The sequence below is a fragment of the Aethalodelphis obliquidens genome, unplaced genomic scaffold (assembly GCF_003676395.1).
Source record: "Aethalodelphis obliquidens isolate GAN/ISIS:26980383/991018 unplaced genomic scaffold, ASM367639v1 scaffold5, whole genome shotgun sequence".
NCBI lineage: Eukaryota > Metazoa > Chordata > Mammalia > Artiodactyla > Delphinidae > Aethalodelphis > Aethalodelphis obliquidens.
Window position 1 is genome coordinate 60,757,930 of NW_020837949.1, and position 15,239 is coordinate 60,773,168.

The 15,239-nt window shown below is 40.7% G+C and overlaps 1 protein-coding gene across 3 annotated transcripts in view; it reads left to right on the top strand.

Annotated features, from left to right (window-relative positions):
* Positions 1 to 14,980: 14,980 nt before the first annotated feature.
* The window catches only part of MIOS (meiosis regulator for oocyte development), a 41,013-nt gene continuing 40,754 nt past the window's right edge, over positions 14,981 to 15,239 (top strand). The window contains exon 1 of one of the 3 annotated variants that reach the window (XM_027102507.1): positions 14,981 to 15,180. The gene's annotated coding sequence lies outside the window, so the exon portion shown is untranslated. The remainder of the gene's footprint in view (positions 15,181 to 15,239) is intronic. The other 2 variants (XM_027102506.1, XM_027102508.1) reach the window with 2 other exon arrangements.

Below are 15,239 nucleotides of genomic sequence, written 5' to 3' on the forward strand. Positions count from 1 at the left end.
ATTCATATTTATAAAAAATTATCCACATTGAGATTTTTAAAGTTTCTAATCCAAATAGATCACAGCAACACAACCAAACTTCTATTAATGAATATTTTTATATATTCAAAGAATTACACCCACGTAGTCTGAATTTCCCATTATATTATGGGAAGCAGGAGGTACACAGCCATTTAAAAACATTTCAGTCCCACTCTATATGATGACTGTGGTTCGATCACAGGGCCTGTTTGACTTTTCCACCTTCTCCAAGGTAGTATCAGATTGCTGCAAGGGTATTTCATTCGTTTTCATTGTAACTAATTCCTGACCATGCCAATATTTTTACAGGGTTGTAGAGAACCACCACCATTTCTGTCTTAATATTACATGCACAATTTCAATGAGTTCAGAGGTCAAGTCAAAAATTGAATTGCCCTTCTGTTTCCATAGAACCCCATTTTCTACGTTTACTTTGTTAACTTCAACTCCACCAGAGTTCCAAGCTGTAGTACAGCTGCATACCCAGTCAATCAAAAGAGTATGAAAACAGTGAAGTAAGTCAGAAAGAGAAAAATAAATACTGTACGCTAACACATATATATGGAATCTAAAAAAAAAACAAAAAACAGTCATGAAGAACCTAGGGGCAAGACGGGAATAAAGACACAGACCTACTAGAGAATGGATTTGAGGACATGGGGAGCAGGAAGGGTAAGCTGGGACAAAGTGAGAGAGTGGCATGGACATATATACACTACCAAACGAAAAATAGCTAGCTAGTGGGAAGCAGCCGCATAGCACAGGGAGATCAGCTCGGTGCTTTGTGACCACCTAGAGGGGTGGGATAGGGAGGGTGGGAGGGAGATGCAAGAGGGAGGAGATACAGGGATGTATGTATATGTATGGCTAATTCACTTTGTTATAAAGCAGAAACTAACACACCATTGTAAAGCAATTATACTCCAATAAAGATGTTTAAAAAAATTTTAAAAATAAAACCAGGCCAAAAAATAAAAATAGATTATGAGAGCAAAACTAACAGATTTTCTGTGTTAGCTGGAAGAACTACTGCGCAGAAAGAGAACTTGAAATCAGGAAGCAATCCCCTCTGAACATCCCTGTGAAACTATTTTTCTGGGTAGATTAACAATTTAAAATCTAATCCTGTATTTAAATCTTCAGCAAACTTTAGCACTCAGTATGCCCAGCTATGTACCAAATGCTTTTTAAACCCACAGGCTTCCCTGGCAAGAGAAGACTCCTGTGTGGCTAGCTCGGTATACCCTAGAATGGAAACAAGAAAGCTTATTTTGAACCAATGTTCTGCATGGTTTGAAATGCTTGCCTGTTTAAAGTATATTGACTTCAGAAGTTCTGGAAAAGGAATAACAGTTTCCTTCTTTGGCACCTTTCCTTCATGGAATGGTAGCTGGGAAATTGTGAGCATGATTTTTCCAGACTTTGAATAGGGGGTGGAAATATATGCAAAGGCAATGAGGAATGAGATGGGTGACTGACTTCTTTCATACATGCCAGATGGAGAAGCCCCAATGAGAAGCAAAGCTGTTGGGTTGGGGATGGACCAGTAGATGGCTCCATGCCATTGTCTGCTCCTCGAATAGCATCAACTAGCAGGAATTTTATTAAGCTGACTTTGTATCACTATGGCCAAGCATCTCTCTTGGCAAGTGCCTCAAGTGTAATTGACCAAATGTCAACTGCTCTTCAGACCAGGTATGCTAAGATGTGGAAATAGCTGGGTATTAAAAGAAGAAGAAGAAGAAGAAGACGTGTGTTGAGGAAGTAGAACACAACGAGGATATGTCTCTCCAAGTAATCCCTTGCTAACCAAGGAGAAGAATACAGAGGGCTGTATAACTTTAACACTGAAGATTAGTATAAGGATAAGGCTATGTAGCAAAACACAGCTGCTATTGTATTTTCAGAGGGGAAAAAGGTGTAATATTATGTCCGTAGTATTACATATGCCATCTCTCTTTTTTTGACCCCGTACGTAAGGAAGTTCTCAGAAGTTCTGGAAATAAGAGACTGAAAATTTAATTTCATTGAGAACAAGAGAGGTTTTACAAGCTTGAAGCTTTCTCTAAAATTTTCCGTAAATATTTATATTTTCTCTTTCTGTGTTGTTTATTCTTTACTAAGAGCAGATTTTTTTTTTTATTTTTATTTTTTTGCGATACGCGGGCCTCTCACTGTTGTGGCCTCTCCCGTTGCGGAGCACAGGCTCCGGACGCGCAGGCTCAGCGGCCATGGCTCACGGGTCCAGCCGCTCCGCGGCATGTGGGATCTTCCCGGACCAGGGCACGAACCTGTGTCCCCTGCATCTGCAGGCGGACTCTCAACCACTGCGCCACCAGGGAAGCCCAGAGCAGATTTTTTATGACGAAAAATCAGGATGCTATCTGGAAATCTTTACAATTTTCCTTTCTAAGAAATATCTGAAAGTAGACAGGTCTTGCTCTATCATAGGTTTGACTGTCCAACTTAAAAAAAAAAATTATTCCCTTCAGTGAATAAAGAAGTCTTAACATTTTCATGCAGAATCCACCCAAAAATAAACGATTAAATCTATTTCAGCGGTCCCCAACCTTTTTGGCACCAGGGACAGGTTTTGTGGAAGACGAATTTTCCATGGGGCGGTCGGGGGGGAGGATGGTTCAGCCTATAATGTGAGAGATGGGGAGCGATGGGGGGCGGCAGATGAAGCTTCGCTCGCTTGACCACCGCTCACCTCCTGCTGTGTGGCCCAGGGGTTGGGGACCCCTGATCTATTTATTAAGCCTTGACCAAACTCTGCTTTTAATGGGGAAAATATTTTCTATTTTTCATTTAGTTGATTTTATTTTCAGGTATTAGAAAGTGTTGTATTGTATCTTGGTGAATTCTTCCATTTCCCACTAGATGGTATTTACACTTTTCTTTTATTGGGGACAAATAATAGCATCAAATCTCAGAACTGGAAGGAAACTTAGAGACCACTTTTATTTGATTCTTCCACTTCACAGGTGATAAAATAGAGGGCAGGTGTTGAGACCCACCCAAAGATCATCCTGTGAGATAGTGAGGGAACAAAGTTTAGATCTTTGTACATCAGTGGTCATCTTTCATTATCCCTAAATACCCCAGGAGGTTTCTAGGCCTTGGTACCATCCAGACTTGTGCCAGAGCAGGAGAAAAAGGAGCCTGTTATATGGCCAACAATATATGTTTGAAAAATAGGAATTTTCCCTTAGTAGCAAATGGCTCAAGACAAATTATCATGGGCTAAATTCCAGGACGTAATGAGTCTCATCTCTCACTGTGTAAATCTTAATGCCTGGGCCATCAAAGGCAATGAACACCATTTATGAGACCCCCGAGTTGAAGAACTTTCTCCTTTAGGTTTGGGCAGGTTTGCCAGAGTAGCCTGGGATTGTTGTTACACTGATTTGAGTAAACTGTGGTTGCTGTGCATGTTATTGATACCTGATCAAAATACAGCTAGTAATATGGTTAGATATCATCATTTGGATGAATAAAAACTTGCAGAAACTCAACATCCATTTGAATTTTCTGGTCAGTCCATTTGGAATTTAATAAGAATATTCAACAAGGAAAGTTTTTTAAATAAATCAATCAAATTTCTGGAACTAAAGTGTTTTAAGAACATTAAGTAACTTATTATCCCACATTATGTCAACGCTTTACAACTCTGGTTCACACAACATTGTCCCCAGTTGAGGTAACAGAGTCATCATTTTTTGAGTTACATCTAAATTACATAGTTCCTCCTATACAATAGTTTGTTTCTTCCTCTGTCCTTTTAAATTCTGTACTAAGGGTAAATTTTTCATGGACAAAGTTTACAGTAAATAGGACTTGAGGTGAATTCATATTTTACTATTTTGGATGTGAAAAACATTTTAATGATATACAACTCACACAAATATAAGGTACCTAATATCATTATTCATTGTTTATATCCAGAGCCATAGATTCAGAGATACACATGTATAATTTTATTTATGTAAGTAATTTTTCTTACTTATATTTATATGTATAATATTCCATTACACTAATTAACCAAATTCAGAAATGCCAAATATCAACAGAAATTAGTGAGGACTGACCATGGGTCTTGAGGGACTACTGTTTGAAAAAAAGATATTTGGGCACCACCTTGTGGGGCTTTGTAGAAAGACACCATGAGAGAGTTTGTCTACTATCATTAACAGATTAAAATTCTTAATTCCCTATGATGCTGAATAGGTAGAACGAAAGTTGCTGTCTACAAATTTTCTGGGTAGGGAAATAAGAAGATGAATCAAAGGGGTAAAAAAATTACTTTGATATATGAATCAAGAAACTAACATCTGATGAAATCTAAAACGTATTCATTTAAGAAATGTTAACCTTGTTCCTACTATGTGTGAGGCATACTGTGTCTTATTTGTTTTTGCGTAGAAAACAAATGACACAGTCACCTCGGCCTAGTGGAAGAGATAGGTAAGAAAAAGGCAATGACAAGTTTTACCAAAAATATTTTTAAGTAGTCAGATATCCCACTCTAGCTAGTAAGATCATGCTGAAGTGTTTGGGAGCAAGTGTACTGGTGTCTGCAACTTTGAAATGCATTGTATAAACAGAAGATGCATAGAGGGATGGGTAGATGGATGAATATTATGATATAGCAAATATGTCAAATATTATAGATCAAATGTTAATTGTGGAATCTAGATGGTGGGTAGTGGGTTTGCTATATAATTCTGTCAACTTTTGTGTATGTTTGAAAAATTTTATAACAAAATATTAGACAAAAAAAGGCAACAGCAATACAGCATGATAATATCTATGAAAGAGACCTGCAAAGGTGGCACCCAGCCCAGACTGTGACACAGAGGTTGGAAGTGCAGGGAGCAGAGGATAAGTAGACACTTTCTTTTCTGCTGTGTTAAAGGGTTTAGACTATCTTGAAATCAATGAGGAAACAGTGAACAATGTTAAGCAGAGGAATGACATGATTACATTTTCATTTTAGGAAAATCACTCTGGTGACCGTGTGAAGAATTAATCTTGCAGGAAAGCAAGCCTGGAGACTGAGAAACCTATTAGGAAACTTAGTAAACTAAGAGACAGGGCTCTTAAGCATCAACAGTAGGAATGGAAAGAAGTGAACAATTCCAAGAAATGTTTAGAAAGTAGAATCGAAGAGCTTAGTACCCAACTGACCCAGCAGAGGGAAGGAAATGAAGGAAAAGGACAGTACCCAGTAGTTTGCTGGAAAGTATTTAACAATCGACCCTGAAAAAAAAAAAGTGTGTGTGTGTATATATATATATGTACATAAGTTTATTCTAAATATTACCGATATGAAGGGTATGTACTTACAAATACTGTAATAACCAAATACACAATATCATCTACTGGAAATTCCATATAGCAAATTGAAGCTCATAGGATGCTTCCATTGATTTTTGCCAAATTCTTGTATCCTTGGCCAACTTATGGTTGCAACTGATCAATGACTGTAGTTCCAACTTTAACAAGTACGCCCCTGCTTTCATATTTCTATGATACGTCTAGTGTATAACCTTTGGTACCTCTTTTCTCCCCTTATTTAGTCCTCTCCACAGGAGGAGGGTTTAGATTTATCCTAACTGATGGGGGTAATAGTCTAACATCCACTGGTCCATGCTTCCTGAGTGGGTAGAATTAATGTGTTCAAAGTCCTATGCATGTGTGACCTCATCTTCTACATAACTTACTATTAGAGATCTAAGGATGGGAAGTAGTGAGTAACGTCCCTTGCAGCTGGAAGGTTCTGTTTGGTGAGAAAGTCCAAAGTCTAGACATGAATGCTAGTACCAGGAAACTTAGTTGGGGTTGCAGGTCCAAGCTGCATTCAGCTTTACTAATAGTAATGCTGACGCTCTGATCTCCATGTCTCTATTATATGTATTTCTCAATTATCAATAACTCCAAGTCCAGAGGAAGAATGTTGTGAGTAATAATCACCCTTAACTCCCATCCCCCTGTGTATATATGTGGACATAGTTAAAAGGGAGTAGATTTTATTTCGTTGTTTATATACTCTCCACTCCCCAACCTCTAAAATAAACACAAAGGAAAAAATTCAGGTTAAAAGGAATAATTTTCAGAAACTAAAATTTTAAAGAGATGCTAGGGACACCAATGTTAATTTCAACCACGAGAAAAATGAATAGAGTCAATGCACTTATTAGAATGAATAAGCTTATCCACTTCTATTTATCATAAATGGATGTTGCATTTTGCCAAATGCTTTTTCTGCATCTATTGAGATCAGTATGAATTTTGTCCTTCATTTTGTTAATGTGGTGTATCACATTGATTTGTGGATGTTGAACCATCCTTGCATCCCTGGAACAAATCCTACTTGTTCATGGTGTGTGATCCTTTTAGTGTATTGTTGAATTCCAGTTTGCTAATATTTTGTTGAGGATTTTTGCGTCTGTGTTCATAAAGGATATTGGCCTGTGACTTTATTTTCTCTTGGTGTTATTGTCTGGTTTGGGTAATGCTGGCCTCATAAAATGAGTTTGGAAGTGTCCTTCCTCTTATATTTTTTAGATTCTATTCTATTTAATAGTCAGGGTAGGGCTTACTTGCATCTAATAATGTCAAGGCAACTGCTGATACATCAGCAGACTTTATAGGCTATTAAGTGGGAGTTTTACTTCCCAGACATATATAGTAAAACTACAAGAAAGAAAAAATGTTAGGCAATAACACATGCATTTAATAAACAATTTGCAGGCTTTAATATAAGAAATTATTTCTATATAAACAGGAAATGGTTTAGATCTTCAATCAGAGATGTAGAATTTACATGTATTGGGAGACAAAGTTCCTGATAATAGAATAAGATAGCAGGATAGGATAAGAAAAAAAGCTTAGAGTTTCTCACAGAATTCAGTGCCTTCCCATTTTAAGCAGTCTCTTCCAGTTAAATTCAGTCTTTGGCGCTATTCAATTTCACCCAATACACTTATTTCTGGCACACTTATGAGACAGCAAATATGACAGATATGTATTTTCTTGGCTGACATGTTAAAAAAATCAAATAAAATCTGGAATTTTAACTTTTAAAACATTAAATAAACAATTACACAGATGCTTTTCCCTCCAGCTTAATAAAAACGAAGTTGCTTTTGGAGAGATTAGTTTTAAACTCAATGTGTAAACGTCCATCATCACAAGATAACAGTTTTAACAGTCTGAGAATTTGCTTAGTTAATACACCATGCGTGAATACTTCTTGGGATATACAGTATCATTTCCTTTAAGGTACCATACATGTAACATATAGCATCATACCTCATATTAGAAAAGTGTCCCTTCCTCAAGAGTCTTGCTGCCTGACAACTGTAGAATAACCGTGATGCAAATAGCCTTCCTGGAGGTGTTTAATGCACAAACTACAGAACCATAGGCCTCAGCCCTGTGTAATATCACAGTGTTTATGCAATTAATATTTTAGTGTACAGTTGCAAAAACTTTTGTGTATTTATCATATTTTACAATTTGTACTAATTTATTAAAGACTTGAAATTTTAGTTGCGTAAAATGGTTCACTCATTCTGATTACAGTTGAATATAACGAATCTATTGAAAGAGCAGGACTCCATAGGATCCATCACAAAACAACTTTATTTTTCCCCCAACTGTCCTTTCATACCTATTTTTGAGGGCAGGATTTTCCTTTCCCATTGGATGAAATTATAGGCAGGTGTCATGAGTCTCTGAATCAGTCTTTGATATAAAAATCACTTCTTTCACATTGAGTCATAAAACTGATGCGGGCTTCCCTGGTGGTGCAGTGGTTGAGAGTCCGCCTGCCGATGCAGGGGACATGGGCTCGTGCCCCGGTCCGGGAGGATCCCACATGCCACGGAACAGCTGGGCCCGTGAGCCATGGCCGCTGAGCCTGCGCGTCTGGAGCCTGTGCTCCGCAGCGGGAGAGGCCACAACAGTGAGAGGCCCACGTACCGCAAAAAAAAAAAAAAAAATGACACCGGTTCTGAACTCATTATCTTCACAGTTAGATATATGTCTAACTTGCAGTGTTGGTTCGGGAAGTCTTTTTCTCATTTTACTACTTTTACAACTGCTTTGGGCTTCATTGGGTTCAGGTAATTCTAAAATTAATTTGATCCATTGAAAATACATGGATTTTCTTTCTCATCAACCACAAAGAATTAACAGTATTGACATCTTAACTCCAGGCTGAGGAGTTTGGATCTTGGTCTGTAGGAAACATGAGCCAATGAAGGGCTCTAAATAAGAGAGTCGCTTGAGATGTGCTTCAGGAAGATCAAAGGTTTAGCATAAAAGGGTAGGAACAGGGGAACCAGAGACAAGTTTGGAGACTATTGTCTGGGTGAGCAGTAATTAAGACCTAAATAAACTAGGGCAATGGCTGTGGGAGCAGAGAAATTAGCAGAATTTAGACACCTTATCTGTTTCAAAAGCCCAAATGTGATTTACTCAAATCCCACCCAATGAGTGGAAGAGACCAGGGAGAGAGATGGCTGTGGTTTCACTGGGATTTGATTGTGATGTTGATGGTTGCTACTTTAGTGCTTCAGTGCTCATTGGAAGGGATAAGCCCAGTTTCTTAGTCAGTTCGGGCTGTTGTAACAAATTGGCATAGACTGGGTCCCTTATAAACAACAGAAGATTATTTCTCACAGTTTGAATGCTGGAAGTCTGAGATGAGGTCAGCACGGTGGGGTTCTGGTGAGGGCCCTCCTCTGGGTTTCAGTGCCGACTTCTCATCGTGTCCTTACATGGCAGAAAAGGGTTGAGGGGGCTCTCTGGGGTCGCTTTTATAAGGGCAGTACTCCCACTCTTGAGGGCTTCACCCTCATGACCTAATTACCTCACAGGGGCCCCACCTTCTAAAATCATCACATGGAGGGTTAGAATTTCAATATATCAATTTGAGGGGGGGAGTACAAACATTTAATTCATAATGCCAAGATATCCACTAGTGAAACAGACACCCTGTGAAGAGGCAATCAATGAGCAAAGCAAGAAATGTTCCCATCACCCATGGTGCAGTTATCATCCTAAAACTACCCCAGTTGATAGACCCTTTGCATTGCTGCTTGAACCTTATTATCTCTGACTTAACTCTGTGGGTACAGGATTATGAAGTTGAAGTGTCTGTCTATCATTATGGAATTGAGCATCCTAATCCCTCCAACAATACTCTTTAAAATAATATTCACTGGGTTTTCTCTCATTAAAAAAGTTTTACATTTTTAATCTCAGGAAACAGAAAAGTATAATAAAGAAAATATTGATCACCTTTCAACCTACCCCACAGAGACATCTACTGTTAAAATGTTGGCACAATTCCCTCTAGTCTTTAAAAAATAAGGTTAGGATCATTATGTATATTCCATCTACTTTATTCCTGTAACAATAAACGGTGAGTGTTTCCTCGATCTTGAAATATTTTTTTTTTCCCCTGAAACAGAGGTTAGTAAACTAATCCAAACTGCCACCTGTTTCTGTAAATAAATTTTCCTGGAACACAGCCATGCCCCTTTGTTTATGAACTGTCCGTGGCTGCTTTTGGACTAGAACAAAAGAATTGAGGAGTTGTGGTAGAGGCAGTATAGCCTGCAGAGCTGAACATATTTACTATCCGGTCCTTCACAAAAAAAAAGGTTGCCAACCTCTGTTTTAAAAGATAATTTTAATGGCACATAGAATTAGATCAGAGGCTGTTTTATTTGGTAGTGAATGGACCAGTAGTTAGAAGCACAAGGGTAGAGCCAGATTGTCTGGGTTCATATCCTAGCCCCACCACTTAAGAGGTATCTTAGGCAATTTATTTAACCTCTTTGTGCCTCAGTTATCTCATCTGTAAAGTGGGGAAATTATCAGCCTCATCCTTATAAGATTGTGGTGAATTCTGTGATGCACCACCCAGATGTCCCCCTTCAGTAATGAGTGACTTATTCCTTCAGCTGCTGGGAGTGTTACCAGCAGCTGGCCCATAGCTGTCAGCCTTCTTTGGGGACTGCCTTGCCAAGAAAACTGCCTCATTCAAAGTCATCCTTTTTCAAGGGACAGCTCATATCAATGACACATCCACATCAGTGAGGTAGTAATAAGGGCCTGGGTCCCTTGTCCCAACTCAAGACAACTCTGAAGGGCCAGTTCAATTCCAAAGTTTCCCATGGATTGGCTGAGTCCTTTATTGGTATTGAACCATAGCTCGGCTTCTCCCTCTGCCCAATCCTACATCTTCTTCCTCTCTTTCGCAAGTGTTTATCTCAAGAATACTCTCTAGTAAGTATCCTACAACCTAATCTCCATCTTGGAAGACGGCTCTCAAAGCACCCAATCTGAGACAGAGTGTTAAATGAGCTTATATTGTAAAGTATCTGGCACGTAGTACATGCTATATAATTGTTTGTTATCAAACTCATAAATAATCCACTGGGAGACAGTAGAATGGACATACAAGTTCAAGGAGAAAAAAATAGAATAATATAAAATTTCCTACAATTAAAGAATAGCTTATTCACTAAATTTTTAAATGAATGATAGTGAGAAATTTACACTAAGGTATTTAAATTTCATTGGATACATTTAAAGTTCGATACAACCATTTTATTTACAATGTAAACATTAAAAATGTATTAAAAATCATACCCTTGGCAACTTTGTAAATTTACTATGACAGTGTTAGATGTAATCCACCAAAATGTATGAATAAGTGTATTGTTTTACAAAATTAATTTGGGAGTGTGCTAGAATACTTCTTTTTTTTTTTTCTCTTTTTCTGCGGCACGTGGGCCTCTCACCGTGTGGCCTCCGGACGCGCAGGCTCAGCGGCCATGGCTCACGGGCCCAGCCGCTCCGCGGTACGTGGGATCCTCCCCGACCGGGGCACGAACCCGTGTCCCCTGCATCGGCAGGCGGACTCTCAACCACTGTGCCACCAGGGAAGCCCTAGAATACTTTTTAAAGACCATTATTTTAAGATATCTCAAATCTTCTCATCCTCAACCTTTGTAAAAAGATTACCTAAGCCATATCACATGTTCACAGGACCTTAATTTCCACTTGGTGCGTAAAGAGTAAAAGTTGCTCTCAGGTACAGACTGATTTTTTTCATGTGAAAATAAAGGGAGTTGGGGTTAGCCAGTCACAGGCTCCATGGACTATTCCAATAGTTGCTGAATTGCTGCCAAGGGCAGCAGTAAATAAGAAGGAAATTAGCAATCTTCAACTGCTCTCCTTTATTGGTTTAAAAACACAACAAAAAATCCTATACTGGATCGCCACAACATTAATAAAGGAGCTTAAAAAGAAGAGCATCCTGTTAGGGTTACAGAAGTTTAAAAAACAAAACAAACATTAAGACTAGCAACTCCGGCATCCATTACAAAAATGAATGTTTGATAAAGACAGCTAGTGTAACCTCAGACCAGTCTGTTAAATTCCCTGATACGCTTTAACCTTCCAACAAATACAATGTACTCTCCCACTTCGTAAATATTTTTGAATACATATTATGTAGTCGAGCGCTACAGGAAATCCAAAGTTCTATACTAAAAGTTTACTATCCACAAGGAAAATACTGTCTGCCATTTTCCGGACAGCAGGAAGGGAGAAGAATAAGTCGATGTCAGGCAGCTTCTCTTTTAAGGGACATTCTCTCCAGTTCTACTCACAAGGAACACGGTGTAGTGAAGAAGGAGAATCAGTTTCCAAGTAGAATGAGAAAAGTGTCACTTATTCCTATGGGGACTTTAGGGTGCAAGGAACTGAAAGCAATGTGAAAAGAGTACACTTTCACAAAAGCTTAGATGGAAAACAAAGGGGAGAAAAAGATATTAGCTAGTGGGGAGTGTAGAGCAGAGAAAGATATCGCTTTAGGATTTATTCAACAAATTTTTGAGCATATGCTCTGTGCTATGTACTGTTTTAGGTCTTGGAGATTAAGTAGAGAATAAAGCAGACAGAGTCCCTGTCTATTAGGGAATAAGCTAAGCCACTATAACAAACAGGTCCGAACAAACAGTAATTTTTAAAAGAAGAGAGTTTATTTTCTCTTGTGTAATGGTCGAAACTTTGTGGCTGATCGAAGGGAGGAGGGAACCTCAGCTCCCCAAATTAGGCTGGGACTTAGACTAATGGAGCAGTTTTGCCTTCCTAAATACATGGCTTCCCTTTCCAGTCCATGTTTCTTTTTGCCATTTTCCAGAGAGCAAGAAGGGAGAAGAGGTAGTAGACAGAAAGCAGCTTCTCTTTTAAGGGACATGATCCAGTTCTACTCACATCTCAAAGGTCATAGTTTTTTTTTTTTAACTTTTTATTTTATATTGGAGTACAATTGATTAACAATGTTGTATTAGTTTCAGGTATACAGCAAAGTGATTCAGTTATTCATATACATTTATCTATTCTTTTTCAAATTCTTTTCCCATTTAGTTTGTTACATAATATTGAGCAGAGTTCTCTATGCTGTACAGTAGGTCCTAAATATAGCAGTGTGTACGTGTCAATCCCAACCTCCCTAACTATCCCTCCCCCTGGTAACCCCAAGTTCGTTCTCTAAGTCTGTGAGTCTTTTTCAGTATAGCCACGCCTAGCTGAAAGGGAGGCCAAGGAATGATCATTCCTAACTGGGTCACCGAATGCCTTGCTGACACTTGCGGGTGGAGGTTTAACAGAATGAAAACTGAGGATGTGGAGCATATATTCCAGAAGGGGATGACAACAATAGGCAAGTAAAGAGCAGTTTTAATGGAATGGTGGGCATGAAAGTCTGAGTAGACCCAATTCAGGAGAAGACAGGAGGATGTGGGATTAGAGAGAATGAGTATGGCTTTTTCCCTCAAGGAGAAAGGTGGGAGTGACTTGAATATATATTGAAGGTAAAGAACCAGTAGAAATGAGGCGGCTGAAGACACATGGAAGAGGAGAAAATTGATGGTGCTAGGTCCCAGGAGAAACAGCATATAGGGCCCCTCCTCTTTCTCTATGTCAGCTATAAGAAGGTAAAAATGGGAGTGAGTGAAGATGTGAGGGGAAGGAAAGAGAAAATAGTAGGAGACTCTGGGAATTCCTAACTAATAGTTTTAATTTCTTTTCTGAAGTAGGAAGCAAAGTCACCTCCTGAGTGTGAGATGTTTCCCTCAGCTTTGTATGGTAGGAATGGAGAAGGAAGGGACTTGTATTGATCTGAGGTTGGGGATTTGGGGCCAGGACCAAAACTATTGAGAAGATTGGCAAGATAGTGTTTGAAGGGATGAATCCTATGGTATCTGCCCTCAGTACTCAGCACCTTCCTAAGCCTCCACTTCTCCAACAGCAGGAGTGAAAAGGAGCCTTAGACCTCCACAGGCAATACTCTCCCCAAACTCATCCTCTTACCCAAACTATCTGCCTTGAAAATCATCAGGACTAAGCTCAGTATGCTGTTTATATATCTATCACAAGCTCCAAATCACCCACCTTTAACTGTGAACAGACAAGCACAGATTGCTGGACAACTGAAGAAAGTTTCTATAAGATTTGTAACACCTGTGGCAGCCCCATTCACTCAATTACGGGAGCCAGAAACCTAGAATCCTCTTTCTCCCTGACTCACTTAATCAATCATCAAGCTCTGTTCATCCCAACGTCTAAATATTCCCCAGGCCACACACTTCTCTCCATCCCCACTCTCCAGACCACTGGTAGTCTGGGTTACCATCATCTCTCATTTGGATACTTACCTTATCCCATAAAAATTGATTACACCATTCTCCTGGTTAAAAACCTTCAATGACTGCACCAGTGCCTTTAGGAAAAGTCCATACAGACTCACTAGCCTGATTTCCAAATGCCTTTCTAATACATCATCTCCATCTGTCCCCACTTCCTCTGTTCACTCGTCCATACTCCACTGTTTCCGCACTGGTATATGCTCTTCCTCTGCTCTAGAAGGCTCTTGTCTTCCAAATCCCTCCGACCTGTTTGCTTTCCCAGCTATCTCATCTTCATCCTTGTCTCAGCCTAGCAGTCGAGGAAGTATTCCTGACACACACCCCCCAAACACTAAAGGGGCGCCCCTCCTGCCGAAGCGCTGTTTTAGCCCTAACTAGGCAGCCCTCTAATTGCCTGTTTCCTGCTAGGACCATGTCTTTTTTGCTCACTCCAGTGTCCCCAGCATTACAGCAAGTGCACAACAGGCACTCGAGACGTGTTTGTGGAATGAGTAAATGAGTGAATAAATCGTGAACCAGATACCCTGGACTTTCTACTACATAGATGGCCCACAAGTAAATTTTTTTTTTTTTTTTTTTTTTTCGGTACGCGGGCCTCTCACTGTTGTGGCCTCTCCCGTTGCGGAACACAGGCTCCGGACGCGCAGGCTCAGCGGCCACGGCTCACGGGCCCAGCCGCTCCGCGGCATGTGGGATCTTCCCGGACCGGGGCACGAACCCGTGTCCCCTGCATCGGCAGGCGGACTCTCAACCACTGCGCCACCAGGGAAGCCCCACAAATAAATTTTTAATGGAAATTTATTTTTTAATATTTATTTATTTCCTGTGAGAGTCTTAGCTGCTGCACAGGGCATCTTCGTTGGGGCGTGCAGGATCTTAGATATCACACGCAGGATGTAGTTCCCTGACCGGCAATTCAACCCAGGCCCTCTACATTGGGAGCACAGAGTCTTAACCACTGGACCACCAGGGAAGTACCTTAATGGAAATTTAAACCAATTAAACGAGCTGAAGCATCCAAATCCCTTAAAATTGATAACCCAGCTCTGAGAGGAGTCCGGCTTCACGTGACCAGGATCCCGCCTGGGGATTCAGGGGGCGGGACCTGAGGAGATGGACCAGGGCGCTTGGACAGCAGGCGGGGCCTGCGGGGCCTCTGGGGCCGTGGCCCCGCCCCAGGGCGGTGCGACTCCGCGGGCGAGCGAGGGGCGGGGCTCGTAGCGGGGAACTCCCCTTCCCAGGCCCAGGCAACTCCGCGTGTCTGCGAGGCGCGGTGGTCGGGTAGTGGACCCTGGGCCTGTGGCCCCGGTTACTGACCGCGTCGTGCGGCCGCCATCTTGCCGGCGTGTGGACCACCCCCGTCGGGAGGGGCTGCGACTAGGCCGGAAGCGGCAGTACGAAGGCAGCGCTGCCTGCCAGGTCGGTGAGTGCGGGCCGGGCCGCGTCTCCGCCCTCGGGACCGGGAGGCCCGAGTCGAGGGCT